The sequence below is a fragment of the Melospiza georgiana genome, chromosome 12, assembly GCF_028018845.1.
Source record: "Melospiza georgiana isolate bMelGeo1 chromosome 12, bMelGeo1.pri, whole genome shotgun sequence".
NCBI lineage: Eukaryota > Metazoa > Chordata > Aves > Passeriformes > Passerellidae > Melospiza > Melospiza georgiana.
Window position 1 is genome coordinate 19,563,188 of NC_080441.1, and position 10,543 is coordinate 19,573,730.

Here is a 10,543-nt window from a genome sequence, read left to right on the forward strand (position 1 = left end):
GGGACAAGGCTTGTCCTGCACCCTGGGTAAGGCCGACTTCTCCGTCTGCTTCCTCCAAATCCCACTGCCGCTCCAGCGCAGGGCTGCCTGCAGGCCGTGCTGAGGCAGGCATAGACAGCTCCTAATCTTGCTATGGGCGACACTGGGGGCAGCCCTGTGCCAGGTTTACACCGTTTCCAGACAGTGACATGGACATTTTCCCCTGAGCTCAGCACTCAGGTCTCTCTGGTATCTGAGGTGTCTCCTGCCAGTCTTCCCAGGCCAGTCAATGATTACTCAGGATAGAGGTTACCCAAGAGCCACCAGGACAGTAAGAGAACACAAATGACACCCCCAAGTAAACACTGGCTGTGCTGGCCGAGGCAGGGTGCCAGGTCCTGACAACTTCTGCACAGCTTTTTGCTGACAGCCAAGGTGTGTGGGGCCACCCCACTGCCAGCTGGTGGTCTGCTGCAGTGGGACAGAGCAGAACCCCAGAAGGCCCCAGGCCCCTCCCTGCCGCTGCAAAAGCAAGATCCTACTGCCATTGGGAGTCAGCTGTGATGGCCCCTCTGCTCCCACTGGAGACACTGGCCCTGCCACGGGACAGGTCACGGGCTGCTGCACCGGAGGTCAGGGCCCTGGCATAAGGTCACTCCAGCTGGTTCTGCCACACAGTGGTCAAGTTTATTTGTCATGTCTGAGCCCTGCTCTGCCCCGCACTGCCCTGCCTGGGCCTGGCCTGCTGCAGCTGGTGGCTGTAGCCCCGGCAGGGCTGGGGCTTGGCTTCATGGCAGGAGATCTCCCAGCTCTGGGATCACAAGCCAGAGCGATTTTTTGGCCTTTGCTTTTTGCTGTGCAGCCACCCTGGCATTTCAGAGAAGGGGACCTCAGGTGAAGGGCTCACGGCAGCAGGCACCAGGGGTACCCAGGTCTTGGAAGACATAGCAAAAAGTGGGCTGCAAAAAGCCCCCGCTCTCCTGGAGAATGGATGGGCTCTGTTTGTACTTGCACAGTGCAAAGCAGCACAACACTTCCAGTTCTTCCTCTCCACCCCTGGAGAAACTTCCCTCTCAACCTTCCTGCACTCTCCTATCAGTCAATTCAGTAATTCTTCGGTGCCCACAGCAATAGATACACTGTCAAAGTTAAAGATAGTCCTTGGCCACCTCTGAGCCAAACATAGCTAAATGTCCTGTCTCAAAGGTCCTAGAGGCATGAAATGGGACTCCTGCCCTGCTGGGAGCATTCTGGTGCTCTGGAACATGGAACATCAGCATGGCCCCATTTTCAATGAGCAAACTCTGGTAGAAGCGTCATCACAGCAGAGCTGCTGTGATGCTGAACAGCCCCGTGCACTTGGGAGAAGCTCCCAAGGTGCCTGAGCCAAGGTGTAGGAAGGTTTGTCTGTGGGTCTGGAGGCCCTCAGCTGCCCTGGCCTCCTCTCCAGCCCCCCAGAGCATGGGCTGACCACGAGTGACAAAGGTGATGTGGTGGCAGGGGCATTGCAGCTGGGTTGGAGCTCCGAGGAGATGGTCCCACAGTGGGAGAGCCAGCAGGGGGTGGCCACTGCCAGGTGTGAGGCTGATGGCTGCAGCCTTGCCAGCAGTCTGTAATTCATTCTCCAGGAGGGAACCTTTGGACTGTGGAAGGTTCGAGGCTCAGGGAGGGTGGGGGCAAAGGCAGAGTCCAGGCTGGGCTCTGTCTGTCTGGCCTCCATCAGCGAGGTGACTGCCAGGCTGGGAACTCCCGTGGGTGAATGCACAGCACAGGGGCTTGTTCAGGGTGAGCAGCTGTGAGCACAGGGCATGCAGGGCCTTGTCTCTGTCCCAATAAGGTCCAGGCTGCAGTGCCATCCCACCTTGGTGTGAAGGGGCTCCATCAGCCTAACGACAGCTACAGAGAGAGGAGAGAGCAGGAGAGCTCGCTGTGGGTGTCTCCAGGCCAGCACTGAGCCCAGAGCCCAGAGCAGCTCCTGCAGCCCGGGCTGCGCTCACGCGGCCGCAGCAGCAGCCCCTGCCCCGTGCCTGGCAGCAGCAAGGGGCCGAGGGCACGGGGCTGCGTGTCGGCGCCGTGGCTTCCAGCTGGGACCAGCTTCCTGCCCTGGCAGCTCCCAATTAAACCAATTTCTTGGATGGCTACAGCAATGCAGGAGCCAGAGGCTTTGTAGTTGTGCGGCCTCTTGGGCCACCCCCAGGGTCTCCCTGTCCCCCCGATGCCCTCGCCATCCCCAGGGCAGCACCTGCTCTCTTGTGTAACATGAGGCCTGATCTCCCGGGGCAGTGCTTCCCCTGGCCCTGCTGCTCTCCATAAGCCTTATTGGGAACATATCACAGCAGGAGCCAAGTGCTGGGGGACTGTCCTGGCCTCACCAGGCACAAACAAGGCAGCGCCATGCTGGGTTGTAAGCCAGAGGCACCTCTGAAGTGGCCGCCTGGCCCAGGCCCCTCTGGTGCCAGCCCGCTGTGCCCAGAAGCTGTGGCACCAAGCAGAGCTGCACATCAAAGCCCTTCTTGCCTCAGGTCCCCACGACCCTGGCCAGGCACAAAGAGGGAGAAAGAGGGAGTGGCAGGGAAGACGGGCAAGCATGGCCAGGGTCCCCATGGGGCTGGGGCCAGGGAGTTGGTGCCTTCTCTCTCTGAGCGCCCCCTTCCCCTCGCCAGAGCTCAGGCCTCAGAGTGGCTGGGGTGGAGCAGGGACAGCAGCACTGCAGGGGCCAAAGCAAGGCTCACAAGCACAGCCTGCACTGATGGCCAGGAATGAGGGCAGCCTCGGGCGGGCTGATGGGTCACTGCGGGACACAGGAGCTGCACTCCCACAAGCCCAAAACAGACGGACAGACAGCACAGTGGCAGGGATCTGTGCTGTCTAACCAGGAGGATGCAGAAAACTTCTGGGGTGTGACTCCAGGGAGACAGACTCAAAGGTGTTCTGGGCTGAGTGGGACAGTGCCTGGACAAACACAAGGGTCCCTGGTCAGTGCCAGGAGGCAGGGGCAGCTCTGGGGGCACATAAGACATGGGCTTGGGCTACCTGGCAGAGGGAGCCTTTGTGGCTATGGCAGTGGTGGTGCTGCTGCTGGCCCTGGTGTCACCAGCACTGTGGAACATTGCACTCACGCAGGGACACATACTCAGCGCTGCAGCCATGGCACTGACACATACACACACGTGCTTTAAGGCACATGCCTGGCTCCATGCTCAGTGGGACCAGAGCCTCAAGGTACCCCAGGCAGCCTTTGGGGTGGCTGAAGGCTCAGGAGGTGCAGGTGAGACCCTGCTGCACACAGAGCAGAGCTGCAAGCTGCTGCAGCTGCACTTTGGGAATTTGGGTCCAGCGGCAGATATGGGGCAGAAATCCTTGGTGCTGACACCACCCAGAGCTCTGGTCCCTCCACAGTAGAAGGGCTCAGGGACCAAGGGGAGCAGGGCCAGGACCCAGGCAAAGAGCGTGAAGGGCAAAGCACTGAGCAGCAGAGGATGCAGGCTCCTTAGCTGGGTAATTACCGTTATTATTGTTATTATTGTAATTACAATAACAGCAACAGCTACAGCTGGCTGCCACTGCATCACTGCCCGCATCATCACCATTGTCACTGGAGTGGGAAAGCGATGCCCCAGGGCAGGAAGTGCCTTAGGCAATGGCCAAGCCTCTGTCCCTCTCGGAGGGTATTCACAGCAGCCTGCCCCTCGCCCCAGGGCCCACAGCCCGGGACTGTGCTCTGTTCCACGCATGCTCCAGGACTGAAGAGGACAGATGGGTCTGGAGATGAGCTGACAGTTCCAAAGCTCCCTGCTGATCCCAGGGCTGTGCCTCTTCCCCAGGTCAGTCCCTGCCAGGGACCGGCTCGCTCTGTCCCCAAAGCCTGGTGTGTTGTCCTTTGGGGTACAGCCAGAGTGGGTGTCACTGCTCACAACCCTGCCAGGGAGGATGCCCTGGTCATGGGACTGGCCCACGTGGCTTTCCAGCTCTCCTCCCACCCCAGAAAAGGCTACTATTAAGGAGTGATTGTTAGAGAATTAGAGAATTAAGGGTTGGAGCAGCAAGCAGGCCTGGGCTGTGGGCTGCAGAGGGCCAGGGATTACCCTGGGACAGCAGTCTGGTGCCAGCCCCTCTCCAGCCAGAGCTGGTGCTGCCAGAGAGCTAAACCCAAAGTGCTGGAGCCCAGCCCAGCTGACAGGGCCCGGGCTTTGCTCCTTCAGGAAGTTGGAGCAGGAATGCTGCCCACCTCTCTCCCTCCATGCCACCTGATCATTCTCAACCTCCAGGTCCTGGAGGGGCTCTGCTGCACAGCTGGAACTGCCAGCTCTCCTAGGTAGTGAAAGGGCTGCGCCAAAACTCCTGGGGTGGTGAAGCAGTGCCTGGGAGCTAATATTAACCAAAAGCTTAGCAGCTGTCCTGGACAAAGGGAAACATTCCCCAGCTTCCTGTAACTGCTCATTCTTCTATAGTTTCACACTTAGAGAAGCACCCAGCGCCCACCCAGACACCCAGCACAGCCTGCACCCAGTGAGGGAACCCATCCCTCCTGCTTTGCCCCAGCTGCCTGCTTCCTTCAGGATGCCATGGGGGAGCAGGGCCGTTCCTGTTTCTCGCAGGGCTGAGCACCCTGGGAGCACCCGCAGCATTTCTAGCAGCCCCAGCTGTGCCTCACCACGTCCAGTGCAGCTGTGACAGAGCTCACACCTCTCCTGCCACTGTATCACGGCATGGAGTGGAGGAAGGTCCTTCTCAGCTCAGGAGCAAATCCCTGCTCCAAGGCAGGCCTGCATTACACCAAGGGGTTTGTGGCAGCAGCAGGTCTGCTTGCAGTCCACACAGTCCTGCCTAGGAGAAGGAGTGTGGGGACATGTGGGCACACATGGAGAACCTGTGCCTTGACTGTGAGGGGCAGCAGTACCTGAACCACTGAGGCTGTGACCGCTCAGAATTCCTGTACTGGGGAAACAGAGAAGGAACGCATCATTTTAACAGCTCTGACCTGGCTCTGCTCCCCTCTGCCTGCCCCCCACAAAAAACCCTGCTGGCAGGCGACCCACAGGCCCCGTGGCAGGGCTGGCCAGGGAGAGGGGCAAGGGTCACTCTGCACACACGCTGGGCGCAATTAGGCAGCCAGAGGCTGCTGCCAACAGCACTGCTGCAGCACGGGAATGCCACATACTAATTAATCCAGGCACTGGCTTGGGGCCAGCATAGACCTTCCAGGGCTGCAGGAACTCAGGCAAGAAAACAAAATTCCCCTCTTGGAGGTGGGTGTCTAACCAGGGCCTGGATCTGGCAGCCAGTGTGCTCACCCTCGGGCTGCATCTGTGCCCTGTGGTTTGGGGTCACCAACTTCTGCCTAGGGCTGGAAGAACCAGCCCCTGCCACCACCCTGGGGACATTTCAGTCCTCATGGCCAAGAGGGGCCAGCAGCTGGGGGTTGAAAGCTGACAGGGCTTCGTGAGAAGAGAGAGCTTGGAGGTGTATGGCCATCTGACCCCCACCCGAGCCACAGGCCTGTCACCACAGTGCACTCAGCCCTGTGGTGTCCAGGAGGCAGGTGCCAGGAGCCAGGCACAGTGCACTAAATAAGCACAGCTGCTCTCTGCCAGCTGCTCCCATTGCAGTGACAAGAGGGCACCAGGCCAAAAATGCCTTTCCCTTCCTACCTCCACAGGGCAGCAGGGCAGATGGAGGTGGACAGCTCATGGGAAAGGTTGAGGGAAGGAACCAAACCCTGAGGCTGGCCTGGTACCCCTGCTTCCAGCCTATCTCATTGCATCCCAACCCTGGGATGCTCCCATCACTGGCAGGTTATGCTGCCAGGGCTCAGCCTTCAGCCTCCTCCTCCTCTTCCTCCCACGAGCTTGCAAGTTGTCCTGCTCAGCCTGGGTCTGTTCACCAGCTCCCACACCTTCTGCCACCGGCTGTGAGCAGCACAGGGCAACCTGTTCCAGGGTATTTGCTAGAGCTGGGTCCGCAGTCCTCAGAATCCCCCTCAGCTGAATCCCCCTCAGCTGAATCCCCCTCATCCCATCCAGATGTCTTGGTGAGGGATCATGTGCAAGTGGGGAACACATGTCCCCACATGTACTGACTAAGGCACTGGGGCCTGGAAGAAGTTGAAGGGGCTTTCCAGCCAAAACCTCTTCCAAGAAGGATCAACTCCCAGATACATCAAATGCAAAACATTTTCTTCCCGTTTCAAGCTTAATTTTTGCATCAGAAATGAGCACTTATTTTTAATGAACCGTAAACATGGAAAGAGGCAGTGTGCTTCTGCAAGCTGTTTCCTTTGGGAATCTCCCAATTTTCAGGTCTAACAGATCCCTCAGATGATGCCTCATTGGCATAGATGGAGTCTGGTGGGGAGGGCCCCTGGGCTGAAAGCCCAGATGTGCTATGCCCTGTATTTTTAGAAGGTGGTCACAGACAGCTGGATCCCAGTCCAGACCCCCCCCTACCTTGCTCTGACCCCATGAACTGGGTCTCCAAGTTGACGTGCCTTAGGACACCCAAAAAGCTTCTGTCCCCAGCAGGGTTATACTGCTGCTGAGCGTAGTCATGCAGAGTAGGACTTTGTTAAAAATTTATTTAAACTGGTCTCTTTATGTGTTTGCCATGTCTGTTGTATCCTTCCCTGGACAAGGAGCAGATTCGGACGGTGCCCCTGGTGCCGCAGGGACTGATGCACACCACATGCCTGGGGCTGGCAGGATTGGGCCATCCCCATTTTTGTCCAGCTGGGTGCATCACAGCCATGGGATAACAGAGATCCTCAAGCCTCGGGCTGTCCCACTGCTGACTCTGTCTGTCCCAGGAAGGGCTGCTGCATCCTCACTGTGCCCAGGCACTGCACCACTGCTGCAGCCCCTTCCACGCCTGGCCCACGGAGGAGCTGCTGCTTGGCCATGACCATGTTTGGGTGTTTTTGAGCTGGCGGATGACTCAGATCTCTGTTCCCGGGACTTGTTTACCGAGATGGGTGGGAGCAGTAGAAGCATGAGGCTGGTGGCGCGGCGGCTGCGCTGCCCAGCGTGCCCCCACGTGCAGCTGCCTCTGCCACTCGCTCCTCTTGTGCCAGGCCTGGCCAGGGCCAACTTCTGCTTTCGCAGTGGGAGCTTGCTGGCCCCCGCCAAGCACAGGGAGTGCTGGGGAGGGATGTGCCCAGGCTCACACGGAGAGGCGGAAACAGACCCGGGTGTGCTGCTCCAAAGCGGGTCGTTCCAGGCTGTTTTACTCACTCCGCACAGGATCAGCCCAGCAGTTCCTTTTGTCCGTCCTTAACGCTGAAGCTCTGCAGCCCCTTGCCAGTGCCATGGCGGTGCCCCCGCCCCGCTGCCGGCTCTCCCAGCAGGCAGATGGCACTGTCCCCTCACATACATGCCTGCCTGCTGGAGCCAGGGAGTTTCTCGGAAAACAACCCGCTTCTTGGCCTGCCTGAAATAGCACCTCACAAAACACAGTGCAAAAATCCCCAGGGCTGAGAAACAAGTTGCTGCACCACAGCAGCTGATCCCACAGCTCCTGCACCAGGGCGGTATTCCTGGGAGGCTGAGGAGCCTCTCCAGCATCCCCCCCAGCTCCCCACCATGCTGCCCAGCCATGAGCATCTTTCCAGCCCTCCCGGCTCTCCTTTGGCTGCCTTCCACCCTGCCCCGCCCCGGCCGCCCCATCCCCACTGCGGCCGTTGCTCCGGGAGCAGGAACCAACACCTGTCACTTCCGCTTGCCCGCACAGCACGGCCCAAAATAGCTCCAAAAGCCCTAAAATACCGCTGCCCACTCAGCCCAGCCAGTAGCCCGAGATAGACGTAGGAGTGTGTGCAAGGCAGAGGGACCAGCCCAAAAACGTACATCCCATGGGATCATCATTTCCCCAGGCGGGCAGGAAAACAGCAGTTGCTGTGGCGACAGCTCAGCGTTTGCTGCTTCCTCCCACAAAATCGGGTGACACGACGTCATCAGCCGGCCGTGACTCAGAGCTGGCCACCGGCCCCGCCTGCTGCCCGACCTCCCCTTCTCACCATGCCTGGGCATCTCTGCCTTTCCTAGAACGCCCATCCGGCAGCCTGGGTCACGATTAGCACGTTCAGGCTCGGAGATGGGGTGTCCCCAGCTCTCCAGCCCGGTTCTGGATTAGCCAACAGCTCCCCTGGCGTGTCCCCGCTGTGCGAGTGACAGTAACTCAGGCAGAGCCACCTCTGCACAGGCTCCCTCTGCCTCCTTCGCTTTCCATCCTGAGCACGCCAGGGCATCCAGCAAGGGCCAGGACGCTGCTGCCCTTAAGCATCCTGTTCACAGGTGAAATGCTTCCCAGCACCCTCAGGTTAATCCTGATTCACTGCCAGACCATCCAGGGAGATGCCGAGCTGGAGTCATCCAGGGTTCACCAGCCAGGGGAGAGATCAGGAGAGTGGGTTTGGGGGTACAAACAATGTCTCCCAAGGATCAGCCATCCTGAAATCCTCACAGCATCTCTGGAGAATGTTAATCCCCCTCTATTAAACTTGCATAAAACTCCCTGTGCCCAGTTCTCCCTCCCTAGCCCTGCTCTGCTGGAGAACTCCCCCAACAGTCCCCAGGCTGGGCTGTCCCCACAGTGCCTCTGCAGAGCTGGGTGTACAGGGCCACTCCTGGGGGAGCGTCCCCCGCAGCCAGGCACCCCAGGGTCTCTCTGCTTGTCCCAGCACACAGACCCAGAACCTGCTGAAGGCGTTTTAAAACTGATCTGTTCGTGAACAGGGGAATCCTGAGGGAGGATTCCAGAGCTGTGCTGTGATGCTTTTCAGGAGCAGTTTTCTTGAGAAGGCAAAGAAAAGACCAAGCCCAAAATCACAGCTGCTCTACTGCTGCCCATTGCCACCCATTGAATGTACCCAAACAAAGGGACAGCTGCTTCCAGACCCCCTGACTCTCCCTGGGCTTCAACATCTCAGCTGGGAGGGCCCGGACTATCCCAGGGAATCTCTGTTGTGCCCATCCCGGGACACAGCAGCATCAGGCTTCCTTTGTCTTGCTCCTCTGAATCACGAAGTACCTTCTCCTTGGTGGCTCTCAAGCAGGCCCTGAATCCCCATGCCATCATGGAGCAGCACAGATACCCCGAGCCTCCTTATTGCCAGGCAAGGAGCCAGCTGCCCTGAGTCTCCAGCACTCCTCCTACTCCATCCAGCACCCCCTTGCCCCCCTCGTGCTCCATACTGCCTGTTTGTATGCTGCTGCCCTGGTTACCAGCCACTGAGTCACCACCAAACTTCTCTCACAGGCAGGAAAGCCCAGACTCATATTTTCCATGGGATTCCTACAACTCATTCAACCTTTTGAGATGGGGAAAGATGTTGCTGGAGGTGGACAGAGATGTTGACATCACAGGGATGTCCCAGGGACCAGGGCTGTCTACACCAGGAACTGCCAAGAGCACATCCACGCTCTACAGGAATGTTGGGGTTCCTTGGGGGCTGTATGGTAGGGGATTGCTTCATCCTTTTGAAGAATGGATCCAGGAAAAATCTTTCCTCAGCAGCTGCTCCTGCAGCTCAGCAGCTGTGGTGCCTGTGTGGGTTCACTCCTGCCATGTGCTTTGTGAACCCACCCCCACATAGGTGCTGAGGCTGTTCACCTCTCCCCTTCATATCTCCAGATTTGCAATGCTGCAAAATAATCCCCAGCTCCCAATAGCCCCCCCAAGCACAGGTCTGTGAGGAGCCAGCATCTGGAAGGGATCAGCACAGTAACCACTGTGGGGAAAGGGGAGGGCTATAAATAGCAGCAAGTTTCCAAATCAAAGCTTTAGAAACAACAACAACAACCAAAGAACAGAGGCTGAGGCACTGCCTGGCGTGTTTATATCTACAGTCATTTTCTCATTCCTAGCTTGTTTTCAATCTTCCCTCACTGCTGGGATGTTCTGGGTCTGTCCTCTTTTCCACTGGGCAGCTTCCCAGAGACATATTTCTTGGAAGGTTGTAACCTCTTTTAGTAGATTTTAAATTACTCTCAGGCAGGAATGTCCCAGGATTCATTTTATACTCATTTAGCAAAACAGGCTTGTCCCTGGTTGGGGGTGCCACAGGGCTGTGATGGCCCTGGGGTGTGGCAGGCACTGCAGGGAGGACACCAAAAGTTCCATCCAAGCTGGAGGGGTGATGTTTTCTGGGGGAGCTCACTGCTGATGGGAAGGTCCCTCATGGCTAAGAGGTAGTGCTGGTAGAAAACTGAACCTGAGAAACAGCCTGGGGGTCTCCTTTGGAGCATCCAAAGGAATGGATGAGGGTTTCCTTTGGACCATCCTCAAACAGTGTCCTTTCCTCAGGCATGGACACTCCTTGGAATAACCCAAGCACAACCCCAGCTGTGGGTCCCCTAACCCTAGCCCAGTGCTGGGCACAGGCACTGCACCTCCTGAGTTCTTCCCACTGTCCCTGTTGGGGCCCATGGACTGGCATGACCCCACAGTCAGTCTCAAACCTCTCACAGACACCACAGCTCTGCAGTGCATCCTTCCTAGATGGATTGTGGCCCCAATGGCATCCAGTGCCCAATAGGACATCTGTTCTGCAGAACAGTGGCCCTCAGCTCCT